Consider the following 21,897-nt stretch of genomic DNA (forward strand, 5'->3'; position numbering starts at 1 on the left):
ACAGCCTCTCCAGCATTTGTTATTAAATTTATTTTTTTATTCTACATTAAATACCAGAATTTTTTACGTGAGCCCAAAAGCCAAAGAAGAGATTTCTAACTATGCTTCTTGAACCTTCTGTGCTTTGTTCATGAACAACTTTGAGTCAAAACTGCAACCTAAAAACTGGGCTTATTTCTCTCTTTAAGGACCATCCCTCCTCCTTCCTTGGTTCCTTCACAAATTTTATCTTTGTAAAGGTATGCTCAAAAACATAATTGTATTCTTACAGCCACTCTCTCTCTCTCTCTCTGTCTATCACACACACCTATCCCCCCCCCACACACACCTACCCCCACACACATACTTAATGATCCAGTCCTCTGAATGAAATTGATGGCTGTAAATGGTGCATTCAAGGTACACCCAAGCCTTTATTGCCCCTATTTTATGAAGACATAACCTTTATTGTATTAATGTTTCTGATTAGCTTTTAAATTCTTAAAAATTAAGTACAAATACTGTATTTACAAGACAGGCTTTTAAGACCTCAGGACTTCCTTGGTGGCTAAGATGGTAAAGAGTCTGCCTGCAATGCAGGAGACCCAGGTTTGATCTGTTGGATAAGTTTGTAATTTCCTCAGTTCTGTTTTGTCACAACAAAAATTTGAAGCAATGGACAGATCAGTGTTATAGCCCCATGTAATTTCCTTGGATGGACCACTGTTACAGCTCAGTTTTACTTAGAAAGCAAAGGAAAATACATCCTCCAGGCATGAGCACAGGCCAACCCAAAAGACTTGAAGAGAAGAGTAGACCCTGGCCCAATTTTGGCTCCTCTTTATATATATATATATATATATATATATATTTTTTTTTTCTTCCCCCTGAGCCTGTCCTACGAAATTTGGGCTAGCCAGGAGGGCTGTTTGTTTTACCTGAGGTCCTTGCTCCAGTCTTCGAACCTTCCTTTGTTCTATTTTCACGGGCTTTTCCCTGCTTTGTCTTTTAGCCACCACCATTTTGGAGTCCTTTTTCCTATTTAACTATCTAACAGATCCCTGAGTCCAGAAGATCCTCTGAAGAAGGGAACACTACTCACTATAGTATTCTTGCCTGGAGAAACTCATAGACAGAGGAGCCTGGCAGACTATAGTCCATGGGGTCGCAGGGAGTTGGACATGACTGAGGGGCTAATGCTTTCACTTTAAGACCTCAGCAAATATTTTTCAGTTATTATAATCAACCAATGAACAAGGATTACTTGTAGTATGACACAGGATGGAAAGATCTGAGAGGAGGGTGTTGGGGAGCAGAATTCAGGCAAGACACTGAGCTTGACAGGGAGACACTTCCATGAGAAACTTTAGGCTGACAGGGATACCATAAATGTGCATTTTTGGCTCCATTTTCATTTCCTATCTTTAATGCTTACAATAAGATTTAAAATAGTACTGCTCACATTTTAAAAATGCAGAGACTGAAAAACAAGGTAAAATAAAAAAGCCAATGTTATACAGATAGAAAGTAGCCATGCTAGGATTCACACTCAAAATTGTTTTATTCTACTGTTCATGCCGTTTGACTAAGCTGTGCTTCAACAAGCATACGTGGATCCCCATGTGCATATGGAGAAAGCATACTGTCAAAACTGAGTAGAGATGTTGAATAAAGGCTACTGAAGCATGGACTAGAAACTTCAAAATCTTCCTAAGATATTTTTCAAATCTTAACTCTGTTATTTTCCTATTGCTTTAAAATGACATAAAAATCCTAAACACTCTATTGCAATGACTGTCATAGTTAGGTACCAAAATTGTTCTAGACTGTAGTGCATCGATGACTCTACCCACAGACCTTTGTCCAGAGAAGTTACTAAGCCTGGAAATAAAGTAGGATCTTTTAGTACAAAAATTCAAAAGCATATACCTCCGTACCTTCAAGAAAATTTCCTTCCAGGGAGCTTACCTCCAAGCCAGGTTGTTGTCAGGCAAGATTATTAACTAAGGAAGGGAGTCATCAGATTCAACCGGCCCCTACTTCTAATGAGTTCTTCTGTCTCTCAGCCTCTCTTAACATCTTCCCTTTCTCTTTCCTACATCCCATCACCTCCTCTGAAGGTGTCACGTTGTCATCAGGTGTGCAGTGCTCTGTTCTGCAGTCTCCGATCAACTGCAAAATGCCCCATTCCTTTTTATTCCCCTGATAGTATCAGAAATAATTGATTTATCCCCATTCTTTCTGAGATATGCTTTCTTCAGTCTTTATTTAGGCTAGGTCAGTTGCTAACAACTAATCTTTTATATATTCATGTAAATTAGTTTAAATTTAAAGTTCTCTGTTAATTGACCTTATGCATTAGTAATCATAATTCTTGAAATAAACAAAACCAATAGAAGGGCATATAAGCTTTTTACTATTAGTTCACATAATTATGGAGGCTGGTGAGCTCCAAGGTCTGCAGGTGATTTGGCAAACTGGAAACCCAAGAGATCTGATGATGTGTTTCTAGTCCAAAAGTCTGCAGTTTCAAGACCCAGGAAAGCTGTTTCAGATCAAGTCAGGAGGTGGGAAAAATCCAACCTCCTGACTCATTCAAAAGATGATTAGACAGAAAATATTCTCTTACTCAGTTTTTATGTTTTTATTTAGGCTTTCAACTAGTATAATGAGGTTTACTCTGTAATATAGAGAATGCTTTCATGCCCATGCTCAGTCATTCAGTCATGTCCAACTACTTGCCCCATGGACTGTAGCCCACCAGGCTCCTCTGTCCATGCCTTTCTCTAGGCAAGAATACTGGAGTGGGTCATCATTTTCTTCTCCAGGGGATCTTCCTGACCCAAGAATCAAATCCATGTCTCTTATGTCTCTTGCATTGGCAGATGGATTCTTTACCACTGTGCCACCTAGGAAACCCCAGGGCAATTTGTTTTACTCAATATACCAATTTAAATGGTAATCTTATCCAAATCAGCCTTACAAAAATACCCAGAATAATATTTAACCAGATATTTGGGCATTACATGGCCCAGTCAAATGACAAATAAAATAAAATAACCATCACATCTTAGCAAAGGAATTTCATGTAAACCCCTTGGGATATCAATTTTTAGTAGTAAAGTTGTTTTCCTTTAATGCATCCTTAAATGCAGTGAGACAAAATGAACAGACAAAAATGTATACTTGGAAGCCCATCCTTCTTTATGAATTGCCAGTCAAAAGTATGACCATATTGTTATGATAATAAGACCTATGAAATATTTAAATACCAACAAGCTCAGTTAGAATTAGGGAATAATGGGTGAAAGTATGAGAGTTTTAATACTGGAGTGGGTAGCCTTTCCTGTCTCCAGGGGATCTTCCCAACCCAGGGATTGAACCCAGGTCTCCCACATTGCAGGCGCATTCTTTACCATCTGAGCCACCAGCAAAGCCCTGAAAAATGATAGGTCTTGTTAAAAAAAAAAAATCATGAAAACCTTTAACCTTACTCAAGAGATTTAAAAATATCCTTTTTCTTTGTAAATAATATAATTTCATACATACAGAAGTGATTAATCCTTTTAATATGGGTTTCCCTCATAGCTCAGTTGGTAAAGAATCCACCTGCAATGTAGGAGACCCCAGTTTGATATCTGGGTCATGAAGATCTGCTGGCAAAGGGATAGGCTACCCCCTTCAGTATTCTTGGGCTTCCCTTGTGGCTCAGCTGGTAAAGAATCCATTGCCTGCAATGCGGGAGACCTGGGTTTGATCCTTGGGTTGGGAAGATTCCCTGGAGAAGGGAATGACTACCCACTCCAGTATTCTGGCCTGGGGAACTCCATGGACTGTATAGTCCATGAGGCCGCAAAGAGTCGGCCATGACTGAGAGACTTTCACTTTCGTATTTCATTATATTTCTTCTGTTCATTTGATTCAAGGGCAGAGAAACAAAGAAAAATCATACTTGCCCTATTAAACTCATAGTAGTATTTTCTGTGATAACAAGGCTTTCATATACCTTTTAAAAATCATAATTTTCTGTGTTATCCTGCATTGTTAGAATTACCTAATATGGAGTCTGTTTTAGAAATCTCTGTCAAGAAATTTGTAATGCGATCATTGCCTACACTGCTTTAAATGGAATGTTTTATCTCCTATTCAGAGATTTCAATTGCTCTCTTAAGAATCAGAGATTGTTTTCTCTTCACACAGCCTCTCAGCATTTATTAAGTTTCAGGGTCCAGAGGTTTAACCATGAATGAGACAGTTAAATGAAATGAAGCTGTCTCCTTGGTCTGAGTGGCATTTCTTGCCTACTTCAATTTCTTCTGTTTCTTCACGTGTTTGTGTGTGAACTTCAGTGAAGCTGATACTACGACATTAAATAAAAGTGCTGTAATTTTCAGGGTTTCATTGTTCACAAATGTTTATCCTAGGCATTTATTTCTAAAGCTAAACCTTTCTACTCATCATTCCCTCCTCTTCCCATTACTTTCTTCTTCAACAATCTATATTTACTTTCAACATTGAGGTGGGAGAAGTAAATGTCCCTATAATGTCCTGAGAATGACTATCTTTACTTTTCTTTTTTTTTTCTCTTTGGATATACAAAAGTCCATTTGAATATATAATATAAGTTGACTATATCCTAAACTTACTCCCCAAATAACACCAATGCAACTTATTGATAAGAAGGTAAGACAAATTTGAACTTATTGCTTACCATGGTGGAGGTAGAAAACAAAACTTACCCAAACCTAGATAGTACATAGTGCCTTGTGGTAGAGAAGATTAAGTCAGAATTTACTGAAAATTGGATGTTTCAAACAAACATTTGTTCTTTTCAAACAAAATTTGGATAATCAAACCCTTCGCCTGGTCAGTAGACTCTGAAATAATAAAGTCAAGATAATGAAGACAGGAATAGCACAAAGTCCTATTAACATTAACAATAGGATGTAGTTTCAGATCTGAGTATCTCAGCTGACTATACGGCAAAGATATAGTTATTAGTTCTCAATAGCCAAAAAGTGCTTATGCTTTCTTATGTGAATTTGTTTCATATCCAAAGTCAATAGAGTATTTGAAATTCAGTGTAACTTGCTTCCATAATAAAATATGTGTCCAATAATGAGGCTACTTTTGAAATTGGTATTCACAAAATCAAATACATATCCTATCATTCTTTTTGATAAGATTGCCATTTTTCTGTGAACTTTGATTTATTCCTAGTTTACTTAGAGTCATTACGTAGTCAGTGCTTTCACATTTTTCCACAGTGTACTTTTATTCAATTATCTTCCAGGAAAACCTCTTATTTTATTATTTTCCCATTTTACTGTAACATATACTACACTAAAAGTACTTATGTAATATCTGTCTTTCATTTATTCAATTATATCATTCAGAAAGTCAAAAATACTGTGTATTTAATATAAACTAAAGTATGGGCATGAAGAGGGAAGTCAGCCATATCTCCACCCTCACAGAATATTCAATTCAGTAGTGAGACTATATCCATTCTCTGGGACAAGAAAATTTGGATTATTTTCAAGGAAAAATGAGGAAGGATAAGTAGATAATTTTCCCACTTCATGGAGGAGGTGGCTTTGTGTTGTCTTGAAAATGGGTTGATATTTCTCTGCAGAACAAGGGATAACTTGAAACAAGGTGTGTTTATTTGAAGCATGAGTTAGTATTGAAAGAATGTTGGTGATATTTTGAATACAGCTATGATCAAATAGAAAATATTTTCAAAGAGCAAGAAAAATGTTCTCAAACAGTCATTTTAAAGGCAAATCTCAGATATACTGAAGCAAGTATTTGATTTAATAGGCTATTTCTACCTTTTCATGTTTATCACTTAGTACCTTCCTCTGAGGAGTGTGTGAACATTTGATACATATATGCATTAAATCTACTGATTATTGGATGAACTATATTCCAGATGCTTACTCAAATAAAATATTCCTAAATTTGGCATGATAGAACTAAGTAAAAGGGTCACTTCTGACAACTTAAAGTGTTTCTGATTGAACTTCAAATGTGGTTCCTATCTGCTGGTATACTTACCACAGTGGAGGAAATATTTCACATTTACTCCTTCCAGTCAAGCAGGAACATCAAAATGGTATCACATCAAAATAGGCATAATTTATAGGAAAAGCAATAACTGATGCTTCCTTAGGTTGTTGGAGGGATATAAGTTGGTAAAAGGAGTAAAGTAATGCTGCTTTTTCCTTCATGTTCTCTACATTTTTCCAGGAACTACATTAAACTTTGTCCCTCAAGTGACCTTGAATATTTAACCACCTGCTCAGTTTAATCGGGAAATGCACAGACTCTGAAAAGCTGCCTGGATAAGGCCTAACAAGAGTGTGCTTCCCACATATGTAAAGTTTACTGCACAGGCTGAGGGAAAGAGGGAATTGCTCAGCTGCTGGCAAATATGTCTAGTCCTAAAAACTTGGGAAAGAGATTCTAAATGAGCTAACAGGTTTTAAGGCCTAACTCTAACTGTATTTTATTAAAGTGAGATTTAGAATATCATTCTCTTGGGTGGGATTGTCTTTTCAAGGGAGACTATATAAAAATTGTGGAGAGAGTTTTGCTTAATTAGTGAGTCACTGATTTCCTTGTATATTTACTCTCTTGAATGCTTATATAGAGCTAGAGCCCTTGTTAGAACAAAAGTGAAAAATTATGTGTATGTGTATCTGTTAATATGTGTATCCTAAATTTATATTCTTGGGTCGGGAAGATCCGCTGGAGAAGGGATAGGCTACTCTAGTATTCTTGGCCTTCCCTTGTGGCTCAGCTGGTAAAGAATCTCCCTGCAATGCGGGAGACCTTGGTTCGATCCTTAGGTTGAGAAAATACCCTGGAGAAGGGAAGGGCTACCTACTCCAGTATTCTGGCCTGGAGAATTCCATGAATTGTATAGTCCATGGGGTCGCAAAGAGTCAGACATGACTGAGTGACTTTCACTTCACTTTCTGCATATTTCACTTCAAATATATATATATAATTTATACATATATAAATGTATACATATAATGGTAGTTATTTAGAAATACTGAGTAATCTATACCTTGAAGTTGACTTTATCTCCTTAAACAGATCAATAATATATGATTATGATGTTTTATCCCTTGATGTAAAAGTGCATGTAACTCAAATATTTGTGTAATTTCAATGGTTCTTAAAAGTTTAATAGTTAAAGCACTATAATTCATCTTACAATGATACGTTATTCTGATACATCCAAAGTAACTTTATAGGATCTGTACATATTAATTGTGTTATTTTCTGTATTGTGGAAGTAACAGCTGAAGGCAAACACATTTAGAAAACAATACCAGTATACTTTTTATTTCTAAGTTGTGTGTCTGACTTTAGTAGAACTGTTGTGCCAAGTGAAATATAGGAAAATAACTGCAAGATTATCTAAGTAACAAATTTACATTAATATGTTAATTGTGGGAAATAGCAAATATCTTATATAATTATCACATTTTAAAGTCAGGGATAAATGTAGTTTTCATCAAAAATTCAGACTTAAATGGTACTCTCACAACTTTATTTATTTGAAGAATCAGAACTTGACTTGATCTTCTTGTTTTTTTCTCAGAGTTAAATTGGTGCTTCTATTGTTATCATTTAGGGCTTCCCAGCTGGCCCAGCGGTAAAGAATCTGCCTGCAATGCAGGAGATTCACGTTCCATCCCAGGGTCAGGAAGATTCCCAGGAACAGAAATGGCAACCTGCTCTAGTATTCTTGCCAGGAGAATCACATGGACAGAGAAGCCTGGTGGGCTACAGTCCATGAGGTCTCAAAGAGTCATCCACAACTGAAGCAACTTAGCATGCACACATTGTTATTTTTATTTTTGTTTTCTTACTTTCTGTTTTGGAATGTGATGCACAGACAGTGGCAAAAGGGTAAAATACTAATGTTACTTCCACAGTGTCCAGATCACTTACATGTCTTTTTAGTATTTATAATATTATGACTTAAAGAGAAAATCACCTTCTGTCTAAAGTGACTAAATGACCATGTCAAACTCAGCTTAACTTTTCAAATAATGTATTATCTGGATCTACTGCATCCATGCAGTTTTGGTCATTTATAAACTTGAATTGTTCTTCCTCAAAGATCAAATAACATGCTATACTGATACTTATAGACGCATGTGAAATTTTAGAGAAATTTTAATTTAATACTAGTGAGTTCCACCTGGGCTTCCCTGGTGGCTCAGACAGTAAAGAATCAGCTGCAACGTGGGAGACCTAGGCTCGATCCCTGGGTTGGGAAGATCTGGAGAAGGGAACAAGCTACCCACTCCAGTATTCTTGCTTGGAGAATCCCACGGACAGAGGAGGCTGGCAGGCTACAGTCTGTGGGGTAGCAAAGAGTTGGATACAGCTGAATGACTTTCACTTAGTGAGTCCTTAAGTAGAATTTTTTTAAGGCAATCTACACTGTTTTCTTGTTTTTCTACCCCAATGGGTTTTTAAAAGTTTTATGTCTACACTATAACCATGTTCCACTGGATCTTCTCTAGGGTGAGTGCTAATCTACTCTTAGGGAGTTTCTAATAGCAGAATTTGTCGCACCTATCATTTTTCTGGATAATATTTTTGCTTATTTTTTTCTTCTTTAAATAACAGGATAAAAGGCATATCTCATAGATTAGAAGAATTTGAAAGTTCAGCCCACCCTTAACAAACTTGAAGTTGGCAGCTTTTGTAACTCAGGAGAAACATTCAGCAGGATCCCATCCTATTAGAACACTTCTGAAAAGAATCTCAGTTATGCAATTGCCCCCATCTGAATTGCAATGTGGGAAACTTTATGAAAATAACAATTGCTTCTAAATTTCATGTTTCCTTCCATCTAGTCTTGCCCCTTCAACTTCATCCCTCACTCCTTTATTTCACATGCAAATACTCATAACTTTAAAGCTTAAAGGACATAATTTTGTCCTTTATATTTCAGTTTAATTAATTCTAAGGGATATTTGGCATCAAAGATTTTTTTTCACTAAGTTGTTATATCATAGTGAATCATTCTTAAAACATTTTTGGTTTCTTTTCCCTTGTATCTTGTTTTTCCCCTAAGTCGCACTCATTTCAAAATATTTCGGTTATAGTATTTCAATGTAATTTGATTTCTTTGTCAATGGTAAAGTGCACTCATTAGATGGCTTTCTTGCTTAGTTTTTTTCTTTCCACTCAATATTTTTTTCTAATCTAGTTCCAAAATCAATGGATTTGACGTTAGTGAAGGATTAAGCAATAAATTACTTATCCTTGTTTTATTGTGGCCTTCCCTCTTAGCTAAGATGGTAAAGAATCTGTCTGCAATGCAGGGGAGACCCTAGTTAGATTTTTCTGGGTCAGTAAATCTGCTGAAGAAAGGATAAGCTACCCACTCCAGTATTCTTGGTCTTCCCTCATGGCTCAGCTGATAAAGAATCCTCCTGCAATGGGGGTTTTATAGTAATTGTACTACTTGAATTCTACAAATAAAAATGTTTGTATTGATTAATTTTGTTTTGAAGAGAGAAGAGAATACCAAATCTTTAATTTCAATAAATCTTAGATTATTTATGGCTCAAGAGGGATGCAAATATACATAACTATATATGTACTTTTTTCCTAATTGAAATCTAAATGCAAATATAATCCTTCACTTTTAAATACAATTTTAGGAGGATATTATGAATCAGGAATGAAACAGATTTATAGTTTTTGATGTATCAACTTTAAAAAATACCTATTTAATGTTCAAGTATGTGATATAATGAAAGAGGTTTTTATCTTTAGATAAACTGACATAACAAAATTATTGTTTAATAGTGGTTAAATTATCCAATATTTATAAAGTCATTGATTCATATACGAAATTTAAAAAAATTAGTTATTCATATTCAAAATATATCTAACGAAAGTTCTTCTCTATTTCAGAGGCAAAGAAGTATGTGCACATATTTTTGTGTGCATGTGTATGTTTTAAATACACATACCATTGTATAAAAAATACCAGAAAGACAAGCCTGTTATTTTGCTAAGATCACAAAAGTTAAACTGACTTTGTTATGTAGATTCCTGACTTTCAAAAAAATTAGACTATTTTCTTTCAGCATAATTTAACAACACGTTTTATCTAGGCCTCTTTTTCCATTCATTTTCTTTCACCAGTGTTTGCTGAGTGTTCACTGAGTGTAGGTACTATTCTAGGTTCAGGGACGAAGGAATTAAAGCTCACTTCACTCAAGAAATTTATATTGTACTGAATGTATAGATGATAAAACGTGGCAAATGAGTCACATATTTAGTATAGTAATAGGGGTAAGAGCTAAGGAGAGAATAAAACAGGGAAAAGATGGAATTGTGATTAATGTAGGGTGGCTTTTGAAGTTGTCTGAAGAAAGAATGTTTTAGCAACTGATAAGACACAAGGAAAGAGCGGGTTTATTGTTTTTGACAGTGAAAGAGCTACTCTTATTTAAGAAGAAAAGGATTGAGATAGCTATTTGTTTACTCAGCTTGCTCTGAACAAATCTGGAGGCTTGCTGCCCAAGTTATATTTTTCTTGGAACATGAGCTGGAAATAAGATGTCTGGTCAAGAAATAGAGGGTCAACCCTAAACTTAAGTAGAGGTATGAATACTGTGATCTGCTGAATAAGTCATTTTAAACAATGTTTTGAACTAAATAATTAATTCTAATACTATGGAACATGTCTTATAAACAAAATATATACAAATTATATCATAGTTATATATTTATAAAGTATACCCCTATTTACTACACTAAATATGTGACTCATTTACCATGTTTTATTGTCTATATATCCAGTATAATGTAAATTTCTTGAGTGCAGTGAGCTTTAATTCCTTTTTCCCTGAACTTAGAATAGTACCTGACACACAGTAAACACTCAGCAAATAATGTATTTTATAATTATATAATATATAAAATTATATATTTTTATATAAAATTCTGACTGAAGTCAGAATTTGAATAGACCACTCTTCAACATCTGCTTATTTAGTGAATATGTAGACACACTATAAAAAAATTTCAACAGAAGATATAGCAGAATGATTTAGTAAGCTAGGTAAAAATGTTCCATGCCACAGTGTTCAGGGATGTATTCCCATACAAATAGTTGAATTCTACAGGCAATATTGAGGAATGATTAAGAAACAGCATGGAGAAAAGCATAAGAAAAGAGCAAAACAAAACACTAAGGAGTGGTAGAGAGAGCTGTGGTGGGATGAAGGCCAGGGTATGCAGAGCTCCAGGAGAGAGTGAAGAGAGGTTGGAGAGCTAGTCTAGGGCCAATCCTCATCCTGAATCTGCAGGCTTGAGAGGGGCTCTGGTGGTCTGGTAATTGGAATGTAGTGAAAGATTTTCAGTAGAATAATAGTATGATAGGATCTGCAGTTTGAAAAGACACATAAAGTGTGTAAATTCTCGACTTTCAGTACCCCACAAGGTATGAGAAAGAATTACATACAAAATATTCCTTTGCAAGATACATTAACAAATTCCATAGCACAGATGGAAGCAGTTCAACTAGAAATGTTCAAATGTCATGCCTTTAATACTCTGTTCAGTTTTCCCTTTGCATTTGTTTATTTTACCACTGTTTTACTCAATTCCTACTATTTTATGAAGGCTCTAAAAGGAGCATTTGACACAGTGACAGAATACAATTATTTATAAATACAAAATTAAACAAAAGTATTGGAAAATTTTAAATGGGTTCTCCAAGATAAAATTCTGAAAAATTGTTTTAAAAACAAACTAAATGAGAGGAATTATGATGTCTTTGACTTTCCACTTTCTATTGGCATAGAGTTACAGGGATTGATTAGCACAGGTTTTTCTATGGTTAATAAGACTATTGGAAATTTTTATTTATTTATTTTTTTAATGTTTATATGCATAAGGTGAAAAGTGGCTCTAAGGGAGTGGGTTACAACCAGGAAGGTTTATAAGACAGAATGGTAATCAGGGCAAGAACTTAGGCTGTAGCATCAAATGGAGGAAGGGGAGCATGACAGAGAAACTCAAATTTCTCTGACTTCACAGTAGATTTCATGACCAGCCCTTATCCTATGTAACTCAAATACATTTTTTTTTAACTGATAATACATAGTTTTTGTTCACTGGAGGTGTATTAGGGTTTATTTATTTATTTATTTTTAATTGAAGGACAATTACAATATTGTGCTCGTTTCTGCCACACATCAACATGGATCATATAGGTGTACATATGTCCCCTCCTTCTTAAGCCTTCCTCCCACCTCCCACCACTCAAATGCATTTTTATAGGATACTGTACACTAGAGTATCTCAATCTAATATTATTGGCATTTTAAACTGGGCTTTTCTTTGCTGTAGGAGACTAATCTATACACTAAAAGCTGAGCAAAATCCCTGGCTTCTACCCACCAGACACTCAGTAGCAACCCCTCTCCCACTGTGACAATCAAAAACATCTGCAAACACATCCCCAGAGGAGCAAATTCACCCCTTTGAAAATCATCATTGTAAACTATTCTGAGTTTTGTGTTCTAGATTCACTTATCTAAGAACTTGTTGGCTAAACCAGGGCAAGCCTTTTTAACAAAAGCATGTCATATCAGTTCTTTCCAAAGAGGTAATATAACGCAAGTCCAGGGAAGAGATTTTTACAAGTAACTTGTATATTCAGACTTTAACGAAATGAAGAGCAGCGAAGTTGACAGATTGTGCAGCAGTGCCGTTGGTAGGTGTGAATGGGGTCAATTAAAACTGTGTGAGCTGAATATGCATTTTCATGTGCCTAATGATTTCTGAAAATCATTTGCTGTGATGCATTAAACTAGCCAATTTAAAGAGTGATTGACCAAAGGAAAGAAATTGCATAGCCAATAAAATTGATAACAAATTTGGGATAAAGTGAGCACTAATCTTAGAAAAGCTGTTTGTGTGTAACATCTGCAAGGAATATTCATTATGAAAACATATCCACTGCATGCTGTTAAGTAAATTGTAAATTAAGAGTATAATATACGTGTAGCACAAAAATGGATAACTTAAGATTTAGAAGCTATTTTAGTGCTTGGTTAACCAAACATTGATTTCAATGAAAAAGCTGCAAATAGGAAAGAAGCTTGTAGACAGTGAGTTGTGCTTGATCTGAAATTGGGCACAATCAACTTCAGGTTAGCATTTGGTCACTTTTGAACCACTTTATAGTGTGACAGTGGTGTTATGTAAACTCAAACAAACATTGTCTGAAAAGTCCAAAGGGACCTGGCACAATCTTTTCACCAGCACATCTTCTTTTACAGCCTCATTACACTTGCCAGTGATTCATGGGTTTTAGGCTTGACTGAGAAGGGTGGAAGGGGCTAAGGAACTCAGTATGCTATATTTCAACCATGCAAATGAGCATATTTACCTGGGAATAAAAGGCAACATTTCTAAAAGAAATGGATTAATCTCTGTCTGGTCTTATTATCCTTTTGTTGAGATTTTCTAATCCATGAAGAAGTATTCTCAGTATAGCATTGCACTGCATCTCTAAAGTGACACAGAGCAGAGCAATTTTATCAAGAGGTACCCTGACAGTGGACAAGGACAGGAATGACAAAGGGCAGAAGCAATGTGCCGAGACTGGAAATGAATTAAGGACTAATCAGATATTCCGAGATGTATTCTAGAGCATAATCTTTGACCAAATTATGAGTCAGTGAATGGAATTCTTCTTGTTGGAATAGGGAAGGGTCCTGACATCATACTAAAAACAAACTCCTCTTATTTTGATCAGAACTAATAGTTCTTTTTATGATTCTCTTTTTTCCAGGCCAGTGTGGACACAGATTTGAGAGGGGAAAGAAGGGAGACCATAACTCCTATAACTCCACTAATAGACAATAAACAAATTGAGAGAGCAAAATTGTATTAGGATCTGTAGCATTGTCCACTGTGCCTAGCATATTGTAAGTGTTACAAAAAATGTTACCCTAGATCTGTGGAAACAAAAACTTCCTTTAAAAATTAAACTGTTATATTTAAGCATAAATAATATTCTACCAGCAGATTATCAAAGTCTGTTTAGGGAAACATATCTTCAACTCTTGAATGAAGTATTTAAATTCAGTTTTCCTGTAATGCTGGTATACCCAGGGATTCTGATAATATGATAATTATTCTATATTGTATAGGAAATTAAAATTAAAGCATAAGTATTGTTCTTGCTAAGTCATGTCCGAATCTTTGCAACCCCACGGACTGTAGCCTACCAGGCTCCTCTGTCCTTGGGATTTCCCAGGCAAAAATACTGGATTGGTTGCTTTTTCCTTCTCCAGGGAATCTTCCTGACCCAGGGGTCAAACTCACATCTCCCACATTGGCAGATTCTTTACCACTGAGCCACCAGGGAAGTCCCAGAAAGTAATTATGCATACAAATGCATGTTCAGTCATGTCTGATTCTTTGTGACTCTATAGACTATAGTCTACCTCCTGTCAGTGGGATTTCTCAGTCAAGAATAGTGAAGTGGGTTGCCATTTCCTCCTCCAGGAGATCTTCCTAGCCCAGGGATATAGGCAAATTCTTAATTGCTGAGTCATTGGGGAAGCCCCAAAATATATACACGTTCAAAGATAAATACAAAATAATTTATTCATTTTTGAAAATACCAAATAGAACTTCTCTCAGTTTCTAGAATGCAAATGACTTCAATAAAATAAGCAGATTAAATATTACAGATTATTACTAAAGATAGCATTGAGAACTGTTAGTAAGCAGAACATAGAAAACATGTATTTCTGACAAAGTTTAGGATTTACAATACTAGCCACTCATTTAACAGTGTTGCCTAATAGCTAAACAAATATAAAATAAGTTCAAAAATAATGATCTTTCTATTATATTAAAAGGTAATGTCTTTAACAACATAAATATTCAAAACTTATGTATAAATTTTGAAGTAAGCAAAAACACAAATCTGACTCCCATAAATCAAATGTTCTTTTCAGGCTAGACTTATATTTGATCTTTCAGTCAGTCAGTTAGTCAGTTCAGATGCTCATTCGTGTCCGACTCTTTGCAACCCCATGAACCACAGCATGCCAGGCCACCCTGTCTATCACCAACTCCCGAGTCCACCCAAACCCATGTCCATTGAGTCAGAGATGTCATCCAACCATCTCATCCTTTGTCATCCCCTTCTCCTCCTGCCCTCAATCTTTCCCAGCATCAGAGTCTTTTCCAATGAGTCAGCTCTGCATCAGGTGGCCAAAGTATTGGAGTTTCAGCTTCAATATCGGTCCTTCCAATGAACACCCAGGACTGATCTCCTTTAGGATGGACTGGTTGGATCTCCTTGCAGTCCACGGGACTCTCAAGAGTCTTCTCCAACACCACAATTCAAAAACATTGATTCTTCGGTGCTCAGCTTTCTTTATAGTCCAGCTTTCACATCCATACATGACCACTGGAAAAACCATAGCCTTGAGTAGACAGACCTTTGTTGGCAAAGCAATGTCTCTGTTTTTTAATATGCTGTCTAGGTTGGTCATAACTTTCCTTCCAAGGAGTAAGAGTCTTTTAATTTCATGGCTTCAATCACCATCTGCAGTGATTTTGGAGCCCAGAAAAATAGTCAGCCACTGTTTCCACTGTTTTCCCATGTATTTGCCATAAAGTGATGGGACCGGATTCCATGATCTTAGTTTTCTGAATGTTGAGCTTAAAGCCAACTCTTTCACTCTCTTTCACTTTCATCAAGAGGCTCTTTAGTTCCTCTTTGATCTTTGGATTTATGTATTTAACTGCTGGGTAGTCATCATAACTTCTATAGCATATGGACAGTTGAAACTTAACAAATAATAACTGAATCAATCAAATTTTCTACTATTGATAAATTGTCCTCTTCTTGAACATTTAATTTTTGGTACAACCATTTAGAGTAAGCTAAACTATCACCCTCTCTTCCAAATCCAATCAATCAATTTAATCATTTCTAGCACCACTACCTTGATGTGGACCCTCATTACATTTTATTAGAGCATTACAAGAGCATTGATTACTGCTATTCTCAGCTCTAGACTTTATTACCCTTAATACATTCATTCACCTGTTGTAGAGCTCATAAAACCATTCCCTTCCCTCAAAATCATCCTGCAGCTAAGAGACTCACCTGCTATATAACATCCTCAGCATATAATTTCTCGTTTATTGCCTTTGATCATGTTACCACCTACAGGTTTATCCTCCCTAACTCCCCCAGTATATACTATATCATTTATTATTCTGCATTTATTTATGTTTTTCTTCTTTAGATCATAAAAAAAAAAAAAAAAACTGAGTCATAGTCATGTTTTATTCCAAAGAACTAGCACAATTCTTGGTCTCTAGCAAGTACTGAGTGATTATTGAATAGATTTTCTGAGCCACAGTTGGCAAGCACAATGATGGTGCTGACCTTCTGAGAATAATACTTGCAGCTAGAACAAATATCTCCAAAATTATGGTGGTTAAGTAGAATAGAAGCTATTTTTTTCCTTTTTTTTTTTGCTACCTAACCATCCAACATGATCATTGCATGTCAGGGGGTGGCTTTTCAGGATAAAACATCATTCTATCTTGTAGTTTTACAATCTGTTATTTTTCAAAATAGCATGAGTCTTTTTATCTTTCTATCATTTATCTTTTTAAATGCACAGACTCTTGAAATCTTGTTTTCTTCTGGTCATCAGAAGGAATTTTAGGAAATGGAAAAGAAATTCACTTCTTAAAAACCATACATTAGCAAAACTAGTCACAAGGCTATGGCTGAAGTGGAGCAGGGAAATGTAATCATTGTCTGGGAAGTTATATCCACCAAAACTCTTCCTTGTTAATATCTGGGAGATAGCTAGCCATCTCTACCATATGACTTAGGAAAGCAAGAATATAAGTATTTTATTTCAGAAAACTAACATTTTCTGGATTTCAGTTATCTGGAAGAGGTTCTTAGTTTTTTGCTTTTTTTTTTTAACTGACAATTCTAGATATGCTTTGAGGTAGCATAAGCTTTGGGAATGCTTTTCAAAAGTAATTAAGCCCATGCAACTTTTGTTTGGACCTCCAGCAAATTGTAGGACCTGCCCAATGAGATTAGGCATATGGAATAGCTCAGATCTCCCTCCAGTAATTACATTTTACCTTCTTAAAACCAGATGTTCCCCAGTACAGGGAGAGCTGCATGTTTGCTGAAGCAGGTAGAATGTCTTTAAACAGTTCCACTTTCACACACTACAATTTTGAATAAAAAAGAAAGTCTCTTTTCTACCTTTCAATATACTGCCCAAGTTTCACTTATGAAAAATGTAATTTTTAAATAAATTGCTAGATTTCTTTATACAAATATCAAAGAACTATATCTGCAATTGCCTGAACTCCGCCATTTGATATATGTGAAATTAAATGAAAAAAATTTGCCCAGTAGAAATAGGTAGGTGCTATATAAACACATCTGTAGGTCATTTAGAAATTACTATCATCACTCTTTTCATTAAACTGACATGCATATATTTAGAAACTACTTTTCAAAAACCTAATGAAAGACTGTCCTTAATAATTTCCTTTTATGTTCACATATAAATCAGCATTAAAATCTTTTACATAATGAAATGCACATTCTTGGCAAGGAAAAAAAAGGTTTCAATTTGTTCTATTAGTTTTAAAAATGTGAGCTGAAATGTGTATCCTGTTTGTTTATATCATTTATACATTTATTGTCATTATATATGTGTAAAGGTGTTTCCTTCACATTTTGAGTCTTATACAGTTGTGAATTTTCTAGTGTCACATTTGCAGTAGCACTTAGACAATTGAATTACAGTATAAAAAGAAATATAGTTAGAAACAATTCATACACACATCTATGAGGAATATAAGTGTTTCATGTGAAGATTCTCAGGTTCTCAGGGCATCTTCTTTGAGTTCATTACATACTTTAAGTAAATCATTTATGCCAACATGGCGTCATGGATAATATCCTAATTTGTACATGAGTTACAACAATTATTTTCTGCCTGAGTACTAAGTCTTATCAAAGTCTGTGTTTCATCCTGTATTTATGGAGTCCCTAGGTTACACAGTGCTGTATCGCAGTGGAGGCATTAAATTTTTAGTCAAATAATGGGTTTTTGGGATCATCTCAAGCAGAACTTCCAAATAATTTAATCCTTCTTGTATAAAGTTTTATATAAGGTCATTTCATAGTCTCTGTATATTGAGAAAGAAGACAACTTACATAATTTACTGAAATAGACATCTGTTAGAGGTGAACCCGGAGAAGGCAATGGCACCCACTCCAGTACTCTTGCCTAGAAAATCGCATGGACGGAGGAGCCTGGTAGGCTGCAGTCCATGGGGTCGCTGAGGGTTGGACAAGACTGAGCGAATTCACTTTGACTTTTCACTTTCATGTATTGGAGAAGGAAATGGCAACCCACTCCAGTATTCTTGCCTGGAGAATCTCAGGGACGGGGGAGCCTGGTGGGCTGCCGTCTATGGGGTCGCACAGAGTTGGACATGACTGAAGCAACTTAGCAGCAGCAGCAGCAGAGGTGAACCAATGAGGTCATTTTAATTGAAATCCGTGGGGCAATGTATGGAAGCCAATTCTAATGCAAACTGAATACTAACTTCTATTTAAAATACCTGTGGGTTCAATTGATACCATTTCATGTTGAACTACACTAGAATTAAAGTTTCCAAACACCAATCTTTCAATGCTAGCAATTCAGAAGTCTCATTTGATATCTCATTTTAGCCTTTACCTAAATCATCTACATCTTAACATTTACGGTTTTCTACTATTGATTATGTAAAGGACTGTAAGGCCTTGATTCTATATTTTTATATGGACTGTAGAAGCTCTTGAGGGAATCTTCATTTGTGTCTTTGGTTGCTGTCATCTTCATTGTTTTATGGTTATAATATGAACTGACAGGTAATGGAAATATAAAGGGGTTCTTGAAGTTCTTCAGCATATGCAAAAATGGACATTGAAATGTGGAGACTTGTTTATGTAAGACTATTAACAGCTTTTTCAGAAAAACATGCTGTGTGTGTCTCATTTGAGTGGCATTACTGTTTTATGACTAAAAGGGTAGATTTTAAAAATAATAATCAAGGAAACACTCTATAGAGTGTTCTTTCTATAGCATCTTTATTTTTTGGAATAAATTTGGAAGTACATGTAATTAAATTACAATTAAATTTGGAAGTACATGTAATAAAAATGATTATATGCACAGTATGATAACAATGTACATTTATTTCTCATTTTTAGTTTACCTTTGTTTTTAAAATCATGCTAGTTATCTTTGAAGGTGAAACCACAAACTGTGTTTTCAAGACATGTTTTTCCTCAGTAGAATTATGTCATGGAGAAACACTATGGATATCCATCAAAGTGAAACCTACAAGGACATAAGAGCTCATTATTAGTGAACATTGTAACCTTCAGATGGCTTCAGCATTTCTGTCATAAAATGGCAAGCGGAATGAGAGACTGAAGCACATCACACACTCGAAATTAACATCACTACATAAATTATGGCTCTTATACAAATCTAAAAGGATCTATTTTTTACTTTAAAGCAATGAATTATTACAACCTCCAGTCTTTGTGATAAAATGTTTCAGTGAGTTCAAGTTCAGTAAGATCAGTGCTGGCTTCAGGTTGACATTATTGATTAAAATTTGCTAAAGCATCCTGGCAGATACAATGCTACAACTTTAGTCAAGAAACCAAGCCAAGGAACACATCGTGGTTCTGATGCTTGTTCTGGATAGTATGCTTGTTCCTACTGCAAAAACCTAGAAAAAACAGAAGATAATCAAATGTAGAATTGTATAACACTGGTAAATGACAGATAATATTGTTCACATACTAATGCAAACTTTGGTAGTACACGTGTGATTAGGTATCACGTCAGTTTCCGTTTTTAATAAGTAATTTTGATAAATGAAAGGTCTTTTCTTCCCTGAGGAGAAAGAAAAGGATGATGAAGAGGAGCAGAAGGATGAAAGTCCTCCACAGAAATGGCCTGAATCACTCCACTGTCTTCATCTGGACTCCTCCACTCACAGTGCTGCTGAGGAGCTAGAGCCGGAGCCCGAGCTGGCGGCTCCGGGGGAAGATGCAGAGCCGCAGGCGGGGCCGTCCGCTCGTGGCTCGCCGAGCCCCGCCGCCCCAGGGCCCCCGGCCGGCCCGTTGCCTCACATGGACCTGCCGCCCTCCGGGCAGCCCCTGCTCCATCCGACCCGGACCCGACCGCGGCCGCGGCGCCAGCACCACCACCGCCGGCCTCCGGGGGGCCCCCAGGTGCCCCCAGCCCTGCCGCAGGAAGGGAATAGGCTCAGTGCCCGCGTGGATGAGGGCGTGGAGGAATTCTTCTCCAAAAGGCTGATCCACCAGGATCGCCTCTGGGCCCCCGAGGAGGACCCGGCAGCTGAGGGAGGTACCACCCCTGTGCCCCGTACACTTCGCAAGAAGCTGGGCACCCTCTTTGCCTTCAAGAAGCCTCGTTCAACACGTGGGTCACGACCTGATCTTGAGACCAGCTCTGGCGCGGCTCCCCGCTCTCGAAAAACCACACTCGGGAACTTGCTTCGACCACCGGCCCGTCCTGGCCGTGGTGAGGAGCCTGCTGCAGGGGCTGAGGGGGGCACCAGCAGCCCAGACCCAACCCGCAGGAGTCGGCCTCGATACACCCGCGAAAGCAAGGCATACTCCCTGATACTGCTCCCTGCTGAGGAGGAGGAGACAGTGGGTGCCAGGCCCGACAAGCGGCGGTCCCTGGAGCGGGGAGACACAGAGCTGGCCCCATCCTTTGAGCAGCGAGTACAAGTGATGCTGCAGAGGATCGGTGTGAGCAGAGGCAGTGGGAGTGCCGAAGGCAAGAGGAAGCAAAGCAAAGATGGAGAAATCAAGAAGGCTGGCTCAGATGGTGACATTATGGACAGTTCCACAGAGGCTCCTCCCATCTCGATCAAGTCCCGCACCCATTCAATGTCTGCTGACCCTTCATGCAGACCTGGGCCAGGGGGCCAAGGGCCTGAGTCTGCCACCTGGAAGACACTGGGGCAACAGTTGAATGCAGAGCTCAGAGGCCGTGGTTGGGGCCAACAGGATGGTCTGGGCCCCGCGTCCCCATGTCCAAGCCCAAGCCCCCGAAGATCCAGTCCCTCCCCAGACAGCCTGGGCCTCCCAGAGGATCCCTGCTTAGGCTCCAGGAACGAAGATGGCTGGCTGAGGCCGCAGCCCCGTTTGGCAGGGCGACGAGCAGTGTCTGTGCATGAGGACCAGCTCCAGGCCCCTGCTGACCGGCCCCTGCGGCTACAGCGCTCCCCTGTCCTCAAGCGCAGGCCAAAGCTTGAGGCGCCTCCATCTCCAAGCATAGGATCTGGCCTTGAAGCCGAGCCTCTACCCACCCAGTCTACAGAGCCCTCCAGCCCACCCTCCCCAACCACAAACCAAAGAGGCGGCGGCCCCAACCCCTGACCTCTTCCTTTCTGCCGCATGAGATTATTTTATTAAAAAACTCAAAGGAAAAAAAAAAAAATTCTTATTTATATCCTAAAAAATCAAAGCTTAAAAATGGGTAGTGTGACAGTTTTCAAATTTGTGTCTGTTCTATATATTATATATGTATAATAAAATTACATATACTGTATATATTTTGAGAGAGTATACATGGAGTTTTATATGGATGAAGAATTTGAAGGATTTTTTTTTCTTTTCCCTTTTTTTTTCTTTTAACATTATCCCCTCTTTTAAACAAGGTTGATGAGATGACAGAAAATATTTGAATGAAGGCTGCAATCTGCTACAATGGAACAAAGCTTTTCTCTTTGCCACCCTGA

The 21,897-nt window shown here is 37.2% G+C and overlaps 1 protein-coding gene and 1 pseudogene across 2 annotated transcripts in view; both read left to right on the forward strand.

Moving 5' to 3' along the window:
• CADM2 (cell adhesion molecule 2) overlaps nucleotides 1-21,897 on the forward strand; it is a 1,271,679-nt gene that overhangs the window by 437,031 nt on the left and 812,751 nt on the right. The window lies entirely within an intron of this gene.
• LOC106700736 (capping protein, Arp2/3 and myosin-I linker protein 2 pseudogene) lies at nucleotides 19,997-21,552 on the forward strand (annotated as a pseudogene).

Source organism: Bos mutus, chromosome 1 (genome assembly GCF_027580195.1).
Source record: "Bos mutus isolate GX-2022 chromosome 1, NWIPB_WYAK_1.1, whole genome shotgun sequence".
Taxonomy (NCBI): Eukaryota; Metazoa; Chordata; class Mammalia; order Artiodactyla; family Bovidae; genus Bos; species Bos mutus.